Source organism: Dermacentor silvarum, chromosome 3 (genome assembly GCF_013339745.2).
Source record: "Dermacentor silvarum isolate Dsil-2018 chromosome 3, BIME_Dsil_1.4, whole genome shotgun sequence".
NCBI lineage: Eukaryota > Metazoa > Arthropoda > Arachnida > Ixodida > Ixodidae > Dermacentor > Dermacentor silvarum.
The window spans coordinates 107,484,160-107,501,981 of NC_051156.1; the positions used below are offsets into that span (position 1 = coordinate 107,484,160).

Sequence of the window (17,822 nt, forward strand, 5' to 3'; positions counted from 1 at the left end):
CGTTCGTTTCACGTGTGCTGTTGCACGTTTCTTGAGGTTAGTTTCTCTCTTATCTCTGTATCTCTTCGGCGTTTATAGATGCCATAAAATTCTAATCCAGTTTATGCTGGGAGGATCGTAACGTCGCGAATCGGCGCTCGCGAAATTGACGTCGAGCATCGCAATTCATCACTCTACAATAATGAAGCGCTTCCAGCCGTGTAGTTACTGTGTTACGGTTGATTTCGCTTTGTGCAGGAAAAACAGCGCGTTAGCCAGCACAGCAGGACAAGAAGCAGAACGGTATATACGCTACGCCGACGAACATATCCGCGGTAGCCATAGTCCGCCATTCAAATCTCGACCACCAGAGAACGCGTATCGGTTGTGTGGTGAGATTCTTGGTGAAATCGATGGGATGTCTGTCGTGCCTTGAACACGACAGTTATTCTTCGTGTGCACCGATATGTCTTATTCTAGTTTAGATTCTGGCGCGCGCTGAAAATTGAATTGACGGGCGAGGGCGCGTTGTCACGGCGTGAGCATACACGGCCGCAAAATGTATAAGTGACGGAAGTATATAGTTAGGAACAGTCAAGTGGAACGAAACTGTATCTGCATCTAGTATCGGGCTGCTGAAAGTGCTTATGCTAATTGGCTCTGCGTGAACTGCTGGTTGCCATAAACGCTCGCGAAGGTATATTTCTTTCAGCCATCAAACGCCCTTCCGCCGCTAAACTGCGACTTTCTTTGCCAGCTCGCTATATTTCCACGCGACCGGCTGGCGTTGCTGCATTTCGTCTCCAACTCCGAAATCAGCGCCATCCACAGATTTATCTCGCGACTTCGCGTTGTCCCATCCGTCTTAATCTGCTGAGCCTCGATGACTCCGCGTATAGTAATAATTTCTCCCCTCTTTCTTTCGAACACATTTCGGCAACCTATAGGCACAAATGTTGGTGGGGCAGAGGGTCTTGCATCTGTGCATCGTCAAGGCTCCTGACTATACTTCCCTTTCGTGGACATATCCTGAGGACCCGTTATTTATGCGTGCATGCCGTCAGTCCTCAGATTGTATACGCTTGCCCGTGGCGTGTGCTGTATGTCACGATCGCTATCGCGCTTTCCTAACTCAAGCTCTCGCGTTCAGGAATATGAGGCCGCAGCGTTCCTCGTTGGCTTGTTTAGCTGCCCTCGAGTCTGAAACGGGTGCTGGAATAACTATTGCTGCGAGCATTGTTTCTCTAGCTTCTCTACATATAGAGACCAGCAATCTGTTCCATGCGTCCCTGGATGCGCTATTCGGCGTTGCCGACTCTCTCACGCTCTTTTTGTATATATGTACGCACTTTTCAGTGTTGTGCGCGGTGACGCTCGTTTGTTTCCCCGCATTGTCACGACACGGAGAGCGCAGCCAGCCGTACAGTTCTCCTGACAGGTTGTCGCCGCTCTTACTCGCGCACGTATACGCATATAGCGGCTGCGAAGCGCGTCGACGCTATACGACGGCTGTCAGTCCGGCGCGGCGCCCTGGCCCTTCTCTATTATATACATACTGCGCGCTTCCCGCTCTCATTCAACGGGCGGGGCCGCCAGCTGGGGAAGCGCGCGCGAGCTGCACCATTCAACCTCACGGAGAGTGAACGCTCCAAAAGCCGCGCTCACGCCGGCACTCGCTTCGTGCGTGCATGTATATTATAGGAACGCGTGCACGAGCGCACGCTTTTCTGAAGCGGTTGCCTGCCGCATTATACGTATATCTATGCGCGACCGCGGGCTGTCGGGCCGGCCTGTCTGTCTTTCGCGTCAAGCGCGCGCCGCGCTAAGCTTTCTCTACCCCGCCCCCCTGTTGATATACGCGTGTACTGTGCACGTGCTATTCTGCATCCGCGAACGAGTGAGCTATTTCGGGACCGCACGCACGCCCATCGCTTCTTATTTTCGAAACGGCATGACTGCCATTTCGAAACTTCCCTCCTTTTTTTTTCTTGCCTCGTTTTCTTTCCACCCGCCCATTGCCGCTTCAAGCTCCTTTTTTATTTCGACCATTGTGCGGAGGGCACAGAGTCGCGCCCCGCATGTGCGCGCTGCAGCGACCTGTCCCGTCGTCCGCGCACACGATATGGTTGTGTGCTCGCGTGCATGGCAGACGCACGCCCACGCCGCCGCCTCTGCCGCATCGGTGGCTTAAAAGCGCGCGCTTCTCGGGACGTGCGCGATCGCGCCCGAATCCTATATGTGTGCCAGTTGCGGCGCGGTGCTCTTGCGCCTCTTTAGCGGGGCGTGTGCGGTGACCTGCGGACCTTTGCCTGCTGCGAGGTCGACGAGCGCACGCACGGCCGTGGAGTGTGCACGGGGAGGGGGTGAAAGCCGGGTTCGTGGCCGAGGAGCGCGTGTCCGATTTGTTTTCCTTTCCCGGTTCGTTTTACTTTTTGATTCTACTCGCTTTCTTGTTCGGTCCGCGCCCCGTTTCGAAAGAAGAGCAGCTGTTCGGCTCGCGCGGTAGGTGCACGCGTCCCGTTAGAACTGTCGGCCCGAACGCGGCAATCGCCTGCCTGTACGGCACCGCGGAATTGTTAAGGTTACAGCGCGTTCACTTCCAACGCTATAACTTTAGAAAGGTAGGGTTTACGGCGCTCGAGGTCACATCTCGCTAACCTTAAGGTGGCACGGCTGCCACGGATCCGCTCTAACGTGGCTTCGATGTTTAGCGCTTCACGGGCTACCTCTGGCGTTAGCATGCGCTCCGTTTTCTTCGTTCGGGTATTGCAGGGATCTGACATTTTCCTACCGTTACCGTGTGCCGTTAAGAAAGGGTGCGACATTGCAATATTTTAACTCTTCGCTGCAGATGTTTCGTTTTCCACTTTGACGCTCCTAATCATAACGCATTAAACAATCCGTTGTCCTGCTCGTGTTTGACCAAGCCCGAACGAGACGTCCCCCGGGTTGTTCTTCAAAGCCAGTACCTCCTGCTAGTAAGATATGTGTGCTCATGCTTTTCGTATTATCTCATTGCGCCGCGAAAGGCGATAACCGACAGGTATACCAGAGCTATCGCTCTATAGCAGGCGTGCTGCGGTTGTGACGGGCGTCGTGATACGCTGCGGATGTTGCCCGCTACAAATTGTCGGATCCGTTTCTTTTCATTCGCGCGCGCTTGCGACCCAAGCTGTAGAGATCGTGACCAGGATTCCTGGTGCCCGTCGTTCCGCGGGGGCAGCCTGGCGGAGCCAATTGAGATTGAATGACTCACGGGCGCACTTTCGAGTGCTCTGGTCGAGACGTGTCGTTTGGGCGGGGCGGTAGGTCCCGCGCAGATGGAGTGACGAGGCATGCCGTCGGTATACATAATGGCGCTCACGCACGTCGTGCTGGATTGCTTCCCCGCCGCCGGGCGAGGAGGTAGCTCGCTTCGCGCGTCGCTAATGACGACTGGACATGAAAGTGAGCGTTTCACCCGGGTCATCGTACGTTCTCTTCCGACTGCAGCTCCTCGAGCGCCAGGTATATATGACGCACACAGGGCACGATAGTCAAGCGCACGCAGTACCTTCTCTGCGTTTGCTGCGATGGCATGGCACGATCTCGGAACTGGGTTTTATACGCCCGCCCGTTAGGTTACGCTACGTTACGCCGTCGTTATCGTGTCGTCGTCGTCGTGAGCTCACCTCTTGGTCCTCAGCTTCGTTCTCACCCTGTGTCGTAGAAAAATAAAGCTTTGCCCGCCCGTGCTCTGGTCATCCAAGTCACTTTCCTGAGGCGATGCGAAATCGGGGGGAGCCTGTTGAACGCGCGAGCTATACTGAGCTAGCGCTGGATATTCGCGCTTTGGCAATTTGTGCGCAGTGTTCCGTGCCACGCAGGCTCTGAGAGTGGTCGCGCGTCCTTGAATGTATTTCGGAGGCCGCAGCAGGCAATATCCGTAGTCGACGAGGACGTGACGTTCTTGAAGAGTTGGAGAGCCTTGGTAGAGTTAAGGCTTTTTCATTATTTCTTGCTTTCTCGTTGAAGATTTTACCTCCCCTTCCCTCCGCTAACTTCCGGATTTGTTGGGCGATTCTCCGTAGCACGTGAGCGCCATTCTACTCTTTTTTTTTTTTTTTTTGAGAGCAAGCAAGTGTGCTGCTGCAGCAGTAAATGAGTTTATAGAACCAAAAGTAATTGCTGAAATCTGCATTTTTTTCTCCCTCTCTCGTCCTTACTTTGATGTCTGGGGGTGCTTTGGTCTCCAGTTAGTGCAGCAATGGCATTGAGACTCGAAAGTATACATACACATTGATTAATCGTTGTAATGAGGGGACGATTAAGCGAGTAAATTAGCGAAAGCGCGTGCCTCTTGTTCCACGTGGGTTCTGGTTTACGCGTGCGCGCCACTTCATTAAGTTGCTTTTTTTTAAAGATGGATCTCGGAACACGCGTGTTCATCCTCCTGTACGACACAAAGCTCGGGCTCCCGGCAACAGGAGAGAGAGAGAGTTGGCGAAATGACTTTGGATGCACACGTGACGTTATAATCTCTAGCTTACTCGAGAGAGAGAGAGAGATGGACTTCTTCTCTGTGCTCACCGCGTGCGCATTCCCGCGGTCATTTGAAACTCGGCGCTGCAGGTGATATCTGCGCCGTTCGTGGAGAAGGCGCCGCGGCCGTTGCCTGCGGGCCCGTCCCAACGCCTGTTGCCGTGCCCCGCTTTCGTTGCGCAAGCCGATACCGATCCCTTCGCCGCCTGCACGCGCCAGTGCGCACCACTCTCTCGGTCGCCTCTGAGAAGAGATTGAAGGGGAACGCAATGCGGCGTCGTAATCCGAGGCGACCCCGATGGTCGCTGCCGTGGCGGCCTCGTGACGACGGCTCGCTTGACTGGTTGACCCGCGTTCCGGACGCGCTGGGCTTGGGCACGCCGACGTCGTGTGACTCGATCTGGCATCTCCGATAGCGTTCGCTTACTTTGGCTGTCTTGCTTGTGTGGTGGGGGAACACCAGAAACGGACGGTCAACTGAGACTCCGGGTCGAATCGTGCGACGGCAGCCCGCTTCGCAACTGCGCACGCTGATCGCGATGATCGTGGAAGAAAGTGCGCGCGATCATCCGCGTGTCTAGCTGTTGGTCGGTCTGTCGTACTATAGGCTCTCGACCGGGCTCAGCATATGCGTCTTCGTCGCAGGGCTCAGCCTCTTCCTCAGTAAAGGGGAAGGGGGCGGCTCTCTCATCCCTGTGACGTCACTAAGTGTTGTTATTGCAGTGTAGCCATAAAGGATACGTTCGAGGGTTTTACTCGCGAAAGGGGGAAAAAAAGCAGCACTCACGGAAACGAGCTGGGGGGTACCTAGCTCCCATCTTTGAATCTACTGCTATAGTGTAACTTAGTTGGCGCGCTATCTCTTGTCTGTTAAAAGGAAGAATATTGGCACAGAGCCCTCGCCTTTGTTCGGTTGAGTGCTCTTTCTGGTCACCGGCGAATGAAGTAAGCGGCATATATACATGGCCGATACAACCAGTTGCACCTCGCCCAGTTGGAGCTCCCGGTTTTGTACATATTTATTTATTTATTTATTTATTTATTTATTTATTTATTTATTTATTTATTTATTTATTTATTTATTTATTTATTTATTTATTTATTTATTTATTAGTTTCATATTCTCAGAGCTCGAATGCATTATGGAGAAGGAGCGGGATTATTTGGTCAATTTTTTTTTCTTTTTTTTTTTTTTTTTTTTTTCATTGTGTGGCGTCAGATATGGCAACAGCGTAGGCAGAAAGGGGGTTCCACTAGCTCTTGGGACGGAGGAGTTGAAATAAGCATTTGTAGGGCATGCTGCGACATACGACTTTGAATTAATGATGTGTACGAGATGACATATAAGATGAGCGCTGTAGCGATTGGTCTCTGAGATTGGGGTTCAAGCAATATACTAAGTGGAACAGACAGAGCCGGTGAATTTTGCGGCGTGGAGCTAGGTCTTGCAAGTGCAGGTTTCGCTTCATTAATGGCATGCTAGAGCAACGAGAAAAGTTTAGACAGAACAAAGCGGCCGTGTCGATTTTGCACTGACTCTATATAGTCTGTGTTAGTGTTGACTGCATGCATGAGCCGGGTGCCTTATCGCACATGCATATTCAAGTTTAGGTCCCACTAAAGATTTATAAAGTTGCAGTTTGACGGGTACGGTGTCACAGAAGAGAAGTTAGGGCGCAGAAAACCAAGCATGCGATTGGCATTGTTGGTGACGTAGTTGATATGCATGCTTCATTGCAGCTTGTCAGGAATGTCAACGCGGAGATACTTGTATACGAGGGAACAAACTACAGTGGCCTAATATTAAGGTTATACGAAACGAAAGCAGCATTGGTAGCAAGGCGTAAAACCAGCATGCATTTAAACTTGTCATTGCGTAGCGTCATAAGCCATCGACAGCACCAAGAGGAAAATGTGCTTGAACTGGACTGTAGGGAAATGTGGTCATAATCATTAGTAATAACGCGATAAATTACGCAGTCGGTAGTGAAAATATGATAGAGGATGTTATTTTCGTACTACTGAGGTCGTTGTGTATAAGAAAAAAAGTAGAGGTCCTAAAATGGAACCTTGAGGAATGCCTGAAGTTACTGTAGCTGAGGAAGAATTATACCCACATTACATTAGCACGTCCTAGACACTGATTGAGGAGGAAGCACGTAAACATACAGATGGAGACCTTTTCTAGACCTCTCTCTCTCTCTCTCTCTCTCTCTCTCTTTCTTCGTGCGTGCGCGCGCCATCGGGATTTTTTTCTCTCTCTTTTCTTTTTATTACTTTCTGTCAGTTCTCGTCCTGTCTCGCTGTTTCCCAGTTCATAAGCCTACAATACCAACTATTCCAAATTCGCTCACTCATCGTGACATTTTGGTAGATCTCGTGGTTAGGCTTCACTGCATCACTGTGCTGTTATCCAGAAAGCACGCTTCGCTTGCGCGCTGGGGAGAAGGAAAAAAAAAAAAAGAATTATGCAGATCCACACGTACTGTGGGAATGGATGTTATGCGAAGCATTTTGTAGGCAGCTGGCTGTCCAGCATCGTTCGGGGCTCTTCAAAAAGAGTTACCACACAGAAGATGGGCGAACCTGTTTGTGTAAACAAGCCATTATGTGCGTTACGCGAGCTTCCGTGTGACGGCGGAAGCAAGACGACGACATCACGTCACGCATGCTGTTCGTGTCATGCATGTCATATTCCGTCATTCTTGTCATTCCATGTCATTTATGTCGTGTCGTTCATATCTTGCTTATCCTGATACATGTCCAGTTATATTGCATGTCGGGTAGAGTTAAACTAGATGTGCGGAGAAAGGCACCTGCGAATTTAGCGCATCTGTTGAGAGCCGGAATATTCAGTATGACATGGCCCGTTGTGTCACCATCCCTTACATCCAAATGACTGTTATTTTTTTGACCGTGAGGTATCGCGAAGTGCTGGAAAGGGTCTCTCTGGAAGCCCTATTTAGCTTCCTGGTGGGTATAGAAAAAGCAGGAATGTTCCTCGAGAGTGCTCCCTGAAAGGCCCATTGAGGATGATGGAGCCATTTGATCATCAGTAGCTAGAGCTGTTGGTGAGATGCTCGATTGTCATTTCGCTCCACATCTGGTACTTCCGTAGCCTGGTAACTTTAGAACTCCCGACCATCAAATGACTGACTGATGGTCGGCAAGTGAGAACTAGACGTCGATGTGCAAAAAAACCCACCCCAATCAAAGGGCGACGCAGCATATGTCTGTTCCTAAACCGCCCGGCAGGCAACACCGTAAGGTGAAAGTGCCGGCGACATAAACCCATTGATCCTTCCAATAGCGCTCAGGGATGCTAAACAAGGGTACACGTCACCGCGCGACCCTTGGCGCGGTGTCAAGGGCCAAAGGTTGTCAGCGAGTGATGCTTCGCTTATATAACTGGAAAGCTGTCAGTTGCAGGTTGCAGCCGTTTCATTTTGACCTCCCGTGGTGTTGTTGCACGCTCGCCGATGCATTCGAATCGGGACTTCGCTCCGCTTAAGTCGTCTCGCTGTCTCGGAAGGCGTTCTCCTCGACCCTCGAATGGTCGAAGGGCTCTCTGCGACCTAGTCCAACCTACATCGGCGGCCGACCGAACGACCGCTGGACTCCATCAGCCGACGGTTCTTTTCTTCCCCGCCGCCGCTTGACAGCTAAACTGCTGCGCCTGATTGTCCATTGTTGTCACTGAAGGGAAAAGCAGAGAGAAAGAGAGAAGAAAAAGAAATACAGCACGCGGTATAGTTACGAGGCTTCTCATCAGCCTTCGGCGACGATGACCGTCGCTTTGGATTCGATCATCGCATGCGTTGTTATTGGGCCTTCGCTGTGTAGTCGTCGTCGTTTGGTTCCTTTTCGATCCGCCCGGTATTGTGTGAGCGACGATTCTGCGTTGTACGTTTCCTTGCTCGCGGCCCGAACGACTGCGCTACTCGGTCGAATGGTCCCCCCCTTTCTCCCCCATTTTCTCGAAGAGGCATCGTCGCCGATCGGTTGCGTCCGCCCGTAACATGATGACGATATTCGGTTACGCCGAACTGCGCTCGTCTCGGGCTGCGTCCATCGTACATAGCGGTGTCATCGCGAAATGCATTTGCTTGTATGTACTTGCTCTATTCTCTCTTCTGTATTTTTGTTCGACGCGGGTGTAATGGAGTTGGGCCTCTTTTCCTACCATTGTTCGGTGGATCGCTATAGGACGCGTGCCGGTCGTCGGTGGTTCCTGCAGTGTCTTTCGTTCGATTGTCATGCGCACCGAGAGACGAAGAAGCCCACCTAGCTGCTCGTTTTTCATCTCTCGAAAGCGCTTCGTATTCTTGGTGTAATAATGTACGCGGGACCGGTCGTCGTGTTTCGAACGGTCCCCTTGCGGCGCGCATACGCTATATATTCTCGTTTCGCATCTCCTGCAGCTTTCGCGTGACTATTGGCACTGCGCAATGAACGGGGCGCATACCGCCTCACAGTCGCTATTACTGCGCATGTTTAAAGGGACACTGAAGAGAGAGCAAGTTTAGCTGTATTAGTAGGTTACGCTTCCACAGTATACGTAGAAAGCCACGCTTACCGTGATAGAAGGCTTAGATATGTGCCATAAAAGACTCTGACGGGGAAGAAGGGTTGCGACGACGCCTTGGAAGTTCCCTCCAAGCATGCCATGACGTCATGGATTTTGACGGTACGTGTCTACTCGGCCCTAATTAACTTATAGTAGTAAATATCGACTGCATTGTATACCAAGGGAGCCATTGACTGAACCTAAAGTTCCGAGAACATTTACTGGCGCCATGATGGCCCAAATACGAGAAGCTATATACTTCGAAATGCAAGATGTTACGCTGACGTATCCTGCGCTGTTGTTTAATTAGAAAGAAATAAGTGCGTCGCTTAGTTTTCATGCTAGTAAGCAATCTCCTTAAAATTAACAGAACTAGAGTTTGGAAGGAATAGTTTATACATATGAAGTGCTAATGCTGATTAGTGGGTCTTTAACGTTGTTTTTCGTTATTCTATAAGTAGACTGTCGCATAGTGCGGCTCTTCTCAAGTATCGGAAGGTACGAGATGATGTTATAGACTGTGTCCGTAAACTTGATTCGAAAGTTCTTGCCTACCCCCCCCCCCCCCCCTTTTTTTTTTTTTTTCTGGTGTCTCTTTCTCTTTATTATTATTTTTTTTTTCACTCGCCCCGATTGCCACTGAATTCGTGTTGTTCTTCGCCGGCGCCCGTTGAAAGTGCGCGCCCTGTGTTCGAAAAAGCTTTAGTTGAGAGAGGGAGATAAATGTTATTGAAAGACGGCTGTGGTTAGCCAAAGGGTTCTCCGGTCGGCCACCCGATGCTGGGCATGGGTAAACGGGATACGAAATGCGTAGGACAGGAAAGCAATGGACGTGTGACTAACACATAATATTCTATACTGTTAATTCTTTCCTCCTTTAGTTCAAACAGTTATAGCAAGTGACTGCGAAGAATGTTCGCTGGCATTAGTGTGCCACAACGGGCTAACCGCTAAGCAGCACCAGTTTCATTCGATACGCATTCCAGCAATGTAATGTATCAAGAATAAAGGAGAAAGCAGTCTCCAAAGGGGCGCTTGGTCCCGCCAGGTAGAAGAGCAACAGTGGCCGTTTACAGAAGACCCAGAAATAGGCAACTTGCAAGAGGGTGACATCATGAAGGTGCAGCGGCGCTGCCATCGAGTCGACTGTGGGAAAATTTGCGAGGAAACTGCACAGACATACCGGCGCCGTACTAAACATTTGGCACTCAGTATCTGCATGGACTTCTGTGACGAGACGGTACCCCCTTTGTCATCTGTACCGTAAGCGAAAGTGACCACCTTCTCGAACGGAAGAAGCGATCGACCGCGCATGTATCCTTCTCTCGTTTCCATCACTCTGTATAAGCCGTATTGCCGCAGGCATTGTAAACAACTCTTTCCTTAAACTTGTGACCGACATTCGTTGCTGCTTTGTAGCGTCGTCCTTGCACTGTGGCCGAGACGCAGTTATCGCGCGCCGTATATTTCTCGCACGTTCCACACGTGCACGCGAAGCTGGGAGTTCCTGCATCCGCTTGCGATAGTTGGCCGCGCCTTCTGCGCGTTTTCCGACCGTGGGTTGCGATATAGGCTCGCGCTTCATAGTTTATCGCAACCACCACATTGAGCACAGTGAGGTCGCAACCATCTCATCTGTCTCTCTCTCGTTCTGCAAGGTGCCGGTGTGACGAATTCCGTAACTACTGCAGCCGGAGGCGTTCCCCGCCTATAGGCTCCCCCAGTGCTTCACGCTTCGTTGTGTGCGTGTGCCCTCAGCGCAGCTGCGACGTTCTGGAAGCGCTGCAAGTGCGCGTGCATGCGCCGCTCCGTCATAATACGCTGCCGATCCCAGCGGCGACGGCTTCTTGACAGCTGCCGCATAGGCGTTGGCTGGCACATCCTGCATATACGCCGCGAGGGTAGAACGTCCGTCGACGTCACGAGACCGCGAACTTTTCGGCCGGCCGGCCGGACGCGGTCGTCGTCGTCATTACTGCGAGTCCTCCCCAATTAACCCAGAAACGTCGATGTCCGTCAAGGGAGAGCGCGCCGTCGTCGACGGCCCCGTTCCGCCCACCCGCCGCTCGTCGTCGACGTCTCTGTCATCTGCGGCTGGATTACGGTGATTGGGCCTCTCCCCTCTCTTTCCCGGCCAGGTGAGCACCCCCTCGCTACTCGGCCCTCCCCGGCTGCTGTGTGTAGCCCTCACCCGTGTCGCCGAGGTCGGCGCAAATAAGGATGCGGTTCGAAGCAGCTTTGGCCAGTTTGTTCCGTGCACCGGGGCCGGAGCCTCTTTAGACCCTCATGGGTCACAACATCGCACAACACCGCCCAACAATGCCCGCATCATGCTAGTTTGCTGTACAAAGCTTGCTGCCACGCGCTCCGTATTTGTGTCTGCCTTTTTGTTCTGTTTCGCGCGATTTGATCGCCGGGTCTGCCTTCGTCTTTTTCGACAGCTGTACGCGAGAGTGTTGTTCGTGTACGGACCCCACTCCTCGATATTTCCATGGCTGCAGAACTGTCTCATTTCTGATTTATTGGCCGTGCAGGAGGGTGAACGTCTCGCCTTTGCTCGTATATGAAAGCAAAGGCGATCAAGCGTGCATTTTACCCAAGCGCACCGGCTGTTGCGCACCTCTTGTGCCAGGGCATACCGGCTTCCGTTTGGGCGCCGCTGATCGAGAGAAGAGATTCGTGCCGTATCCGCGCACTCGGTGTAGGTGTGGCGACGACGTCGTGCGCTCTCTGCTTGACGCCTATACAGTCGTGCGTTTTGAGATGTGGAACGCGCACGCGTTTTGTCCCATGGTTGGCGCTTCGGTTTATGATATATGGATCGCGCCAGGGCATGTACTGTGGTGACGAAGTGCCTGGCCACAGGACGGAAGTCGGCTATACGGAAATGAAAGGGCGGGGGCCGTCATAATTATAGTGTCCTTTCTCTATAGTGCTATCGATTCTTGCGGGCTAATCTCGCTCCACTCACTTGTCGACTTTTTCTCGCTGAGTTTCCGGTGGTTCGGAAGTCAACTGCCGAGGGACCTGGCTGATGAACTCGTCCATAAAGCAAGCGTACACCTTCAAAACGGGCACCTTCCTCATTGACCTCAATATGCGGATAACTTTCAATCGCCATCGAGGCGTGGTTTATTGTGACATAATCGAGATCGAAAGCGTACATAAAAAAATTGCCGCGTATCTGCGTGCTTCGCTGCAAATGTCGTCGAAAGACGATAGTCTTCTGCCGGCCGTACTACATGAGTGCTGGTCTGATCCGCGGCCACCCTGTGATGCTGTTCTCGTACCATTTCCGTCCTGGCATGAAGGTTTGTTTGAACAGATTTCATTTTACCGCATTATTTCATCAAGCGGCCATTTATGTTTTGCCCTGCCTCAGACAGCGCTTCCTTTATGTTGAATCGGCCGCATCTGGCTGGCATTGATAAAATTGAGGAGGCGCTGCGTGAGACATGGACGCCATCTGGCAATACATCGGGAAACATGAGCTTGTGCAGAGGGTTTCCTTCCTCCATGGCAGAGGGCGCTCGTCGGCGCGCAGTCGGGGAACGTCGTTCGTCGGCGCGCATAGCATGGCATTTTCAGCGCAGCTTAATGAACTAGGGTCTTTAGAGTTACGTATCTATGTATTTTCTATTAAAGGAACACACCTCCTACTACTTACCTAGTGATGTTGCGCCTCAGATATGCGTAATATTTACTTTGTGATCGATAGCGTTCACAAGTATGAACAGCCGTACCAGTTTAAGTAGTGTGGGCGGTAAGCAAGTGGTCCAACTTTGGCCGGGTGGCTGAATCGGGTGACAGACAGACCGACAGACAGACAGACAGACAGACAGACAGACAGACAGACAGACAGACAGGACAGACAGACAGACAGACAGACAGACAAACAACAAACAAGACAGACAGACAGACAGACAGACAGACAGGACAGACAGACAGACAGACAGACAGACAGACAGACAGACAGACCAGACAGACAGACAGACAGACAGACAGACAGACAGACAGACAGACAGACAGACAGACAGACAGACAGACAGACAGACAGACAGACAGACAGACAGACAGACAGACAGACAGACAGACAGACAGACAGACAGACAGACAGACAGACAGACAGACAGACAGACAGACAGGACAGACAGGACAGACAGACAGACAGACAGACCGACAGACAGACAGACAGACAGACAGACAGACAGACGACAAGAAGACAGACAGACAGACAGACAGACAGACAGACAGACAGACAGACAGACAGACAGACAGACAGACAGACAGACAGACAGACAGACAGACAGACAGACAGACAGACGACAGACAGACAGACATGACAGACAGACAGACAGACAGACAGACAGACAGACAGACAGACAGACCGAGACAGGACAGACAGACAGACAGACAGCCAGACAGACAGACAGACAGACAGACAGACAGACCAGACAGACAGACAGACAGACCGACAGACAGACAGACAGCAGACAGACAGACAGCAGACAGACAGACAGACAGGAGACAGACAGACAGACAGACAGACAGACGACAGACAGACAGGACAGACAGACAGACAGACAGACAGACAGACAGACAGACAGAAGACAGACAGACGACAGACAGACAGACAGGACAGACCGACAGACAGACAGACAGACCGACAGACAGACAGACCGACCGACAGACAGACAGACCGACAGACAGACAGACAGACAGACAGACAGACAGACAGACAGACCGACAAACAGACCGACAGACAGACCGACAGACAGACCGACAGACAGACGACAGACAGACCGACAGACCGACCAAATTTTCAGCGCTTAAGTTCCCCAAGAAAGACTATCGTCTTTAAAATGGCTAGTAGCAGCGATCAGTGTACACTAAGTTCGATCTGCTTTGATTCCAGCCCAGTGTAAAATGTCCGTGTTACTAGGGTACAATGCGCCTTACTGGAGCTTCGATGTAGCTGCTGCATGCTGTACTGCAGCTATTCTGATTACCTGCTGTTTCGTATTAATTGTCCTCAAAGTGACATCTGTTATATAGCATAAAACAAAATGTAGCCATCAATGGTTAAGGAAAGCGTGAGTCCCCTCCTTTTGTCCTAACTTCCATGAAGACTCTTTCTTCGCGCGGACCGTGTCCGCGCGCAACGCTGATCACATTGTGATCAGATCGAAGGCGACGTGGTTCGCGGCTGAGAGAACATGCGCATTGTGCTGCCTCGTTCTGTGCGCGAAACCTTACACGCGTCATGCGCAGCGTTGCTCCAACTGCAAGACTTTCTTTCTTTTCTCCCCTCAGAGTGTCGTGGCTTTCTTTGGCCTCGCGCACTGTGGGCGACCTCGTTCGTACGATCGCCAAAGCTCTTCGTGCGAGTAACAGGAATCGGCGCTGATCGCCACGCAGAGGCTGCCGTGGTCGCGACTTTGGGCCCATAGAATCGGCGCGCGGTCGGGGTTTGCGTGCGCCTGCCTGCCCGCTGCATGTGCATGCCCTGCGGCGGGCGTCGTGGTGCGGGGAACAACTGGCGCGGCGTGTCTTGGCCCCGTTCTCACGGCTGGGACCCCGCCTTCACCAGCGCGCGCGCGCGCGCACGCCTGTATGCATCGCCTCCCTTGCGGGAGAATTAGACCCCTCCGCGCCCTTCCACTTCACGTCGCCCCTCCCTTCACCCGGCTGTCTTTGTCGTCGTCGTCCCTGCATCACACACACCCCCTTGGCTACGTTTTTTTGGGCACGCGTGGAACGGCTCAAACAGGCAACGCGGCGTGCGTGCGCGCTTTTCGCTGCACGCGAGCGCCGGATTTGTTCCCCGCGGGCACGTTCCGCGTCGCTTGATTGTGGCGGCGGGCTGTGTGTTTGTGTGTGTTTTTTTATTTTTATTTTTGCGCACTCTTCCTGTACACAGATGTTGCCGTTGTGATGAGGGACGACGAGCGGCGTGGTCGAGTTTGATGCAAATGTGGCCTGAGCATCGAGGAAGAGGCTCGAGATGGTGATGGACGAGTGTAGAAAGTAGCACACGTATATGGGTCCACTATGAGGGCGGGTTGGGCTTTTGTTGGAGATGTGCGAGTTTACGTCGTTAAATGGCCGGAGGGTGCTTTTAGTCTCACTGGGGCGGGCGCTTGGAAGCTTTTGACCGGTGGTTTGCGCACGACTTTCGCTCTTCGACGATGAGAGAAGTCTGTAGGTGGGATTATTGTGCTCGTCTCCTTCTCCATCTCTGAGAGACAGAGATGGAGAAGGCAGGTATGTTAACCAGAGAAGCTGCTGCGTTGGTTGTGCCACGCGCTGGAGGAGTGGAATAGCTAGGCAAATAGATGGATGAGAGGGAAAGCAATGGAAGACGCAGTGAATTTGTCGTGCACGCGCGCCGACAGCGCTATGCAGTTAACGTCGTTCGCGCAGGCCAGTCGCTCTCAAAAGGCACAATAGTGCATTTGCTGCCTTCTGGGCCGACGAGCGTTGGAGATGGTCTACATGGACAGTGAACAGTCGTCCAGTCGTTTCAGTGCGCTTCTACGTATTTGCCCTTGCTGATCGAATTAACGACAGTGGCATAATAGTCGGATGTTCTCTTCCCCCGCCCAGCTGCGGGCATCGCGTGCACTACTGCTTAGTGGCGCTGGCCCTGACGCAACGTCCGCTGTACATATTTTCGCAATAGTGTAACAATGAAGCTAGCTTCGGCCAATAAGGCGCATTATCACGCGAACGCACACGCCTATCGCCGCGTGTCCCTCTGCGTCAGAGAATCGTTTTGCTGAATACTCAGGCCCAGGGTCGAACGCCGGAACAATGCATTGCGTGCTCTCTCCACTGCATGCAGTATCGCATTAAACTCAGCGGTGAACTCCGTTTTACTATAGCTTAACACAACTGTTACCAGTGTCAACGAAGTAGTGCTATTGCTACAACAGGTTTATCCATATTCGATCGTTGTATCCTTTCCTGTGATTTCCTTCTCTCATCCGCAACAAACACGTGGCTTGAGCACTTACACGCAATTTCTTTCACAGTGTCGACACTGCTCAATACGTCTAGAGTAACTCCAGCATTTAAGTTAAGCATTTTTCGCAATCACGCAGCCAAACGCTTCTGCACACAGGACGCGGAAACGCGCCAGACCTTCTTGCTTCTCCCGCTGATCGCACCGGCACAGAAAGTAGGCCACGCGCACGTCCGACAGGTGTCACACACACGCGGTGCATATACTGTATAGCCTTGACTTGATTCGTGGTCATTTCCTAGCGTATACGTGCCTTCATTTCGATCGGTCTGCATTCAAAGGCTGTTCCAGAAGCCCAGGCGGCGTGCGTTTCTTCTCTTCAGAATTTCGGCCGTCCACGCGCGCTCGTGATGTCTTGTCCAAGGAAGAGGAACGTGAGTCACTTTAAATACACGGCTGCCATTGTGCGCGCCGGAGCGCGGGGAGTTCCGCGATCCATCATTATTCAGCGCAAACCTGACGTCGGCTGGAAATGGGTCCCGTTCGACATAATAACGACACCGAAGGACGAGAGGGGAGGAAATGCATCGAAAGCGAAATGGATCGCCTTCTTCGCGCACTAGTCGCTATAGGCTTCTCGCGGCCTTTCTCCTGAAACTGCGTGTGTGTCGAATTATTCGTGGTTCTTTAGGTTGAGTTTCGCATTGGCCCGCATTTCAAGAACGAATGTGAATGCGTGTGCGAATTGTGTGAAAGGGCGGGCTGATTTCGTTTTGAGAGGCGTTTTGAACAGGTGTGGCTTGAGAAGCCGTCAAATTGCTGGAATGGAGGCCTGTCTTGACCACGCAAATAATATTTTATTTTTCCCGTTCTGTTTGTACAATGTGCAATACACTGAAATCCTTGATCCAGTGACTAGTCCCATGAGTCTGAAGATGTTCCGCAGAAGCGAACAAATGGCCACTATGATTTTATGGTGGCGTCTTAGTAGAATGGTAGCGCCTGTACGAGGCGGCATCCACACGAATCTTGACGTGCGGAAAATTCTAGTAACTGTGTGAAGAATAGTGTACGCAACAATGTACGCAACAAAATAAATGCGATTTGTGAGGGTCGAGGCTGAAAGTTCGCGAATGTTTGCTGATGGCCAATCTTAGTAAAGACTGGACCTCTTGCTTCGATCATTCATGCGTTTTGTCACTGCTTGGAATGGCGACACCATCTTAGCCGGTTGCCATGGCACTGTGACATTAGGAACCCAAATTCTGTCGTTCTGAGTCTTTCTTTTTTCCCTCGTGCTCTGGTTTTCAGGCGATCACCTGTGTATAGAGCTATACCATATAATATACTTTGACGCTGTAGAGATGCGGTGCCTACCACGTGTAGACAAGCTTTTGGCGAGCAGCTGCGCACAGAAAGACAACCGCAGGAAGCAGGCTGTTCCACCCATTTCTAGCCAAACAATGATTCGCTAGCTACGTAACAGGGATTTTCATTAAAAAAAATTAGAATGGCTCATATGGCGCACGCGACGCCTTTACACGCGCGAGACCTACTCCCATGTGTGTGTTCGTTAAAGTTGGCTTCTCCACAATAAGAGTACTCTTGGGGAGAAGCCCGCTGTAGTTTTAACGCTTTGCATCTGATATTCTACGCATTGGAAATATTCGTTAGTGCGCTTGTTTATGCATGCGTGCGTATAACAGGGAGGGTTGTCATGGTATCGTTATAGATAAGTACAGTCGTGATTGATCTCGTAATTCCATGTAATTTAAGAGACCGGCGCCCAGG

The 17,822-nt window shown here is 51.6% G+C and overlaps 1 protein-coding gene across 4 annotated transcripts in view; it reads left to right on the forward strand.

The window, feature by feature from the left end:
- The window catches only part of LOC119445669 (uncharacterized), a 286,202-nt gene that overhangs the window by 149,873 nt on the left and 118,507 nt on the right, over positions 1-17,822 (forward strand). The window lies entirely within an intron of this gene.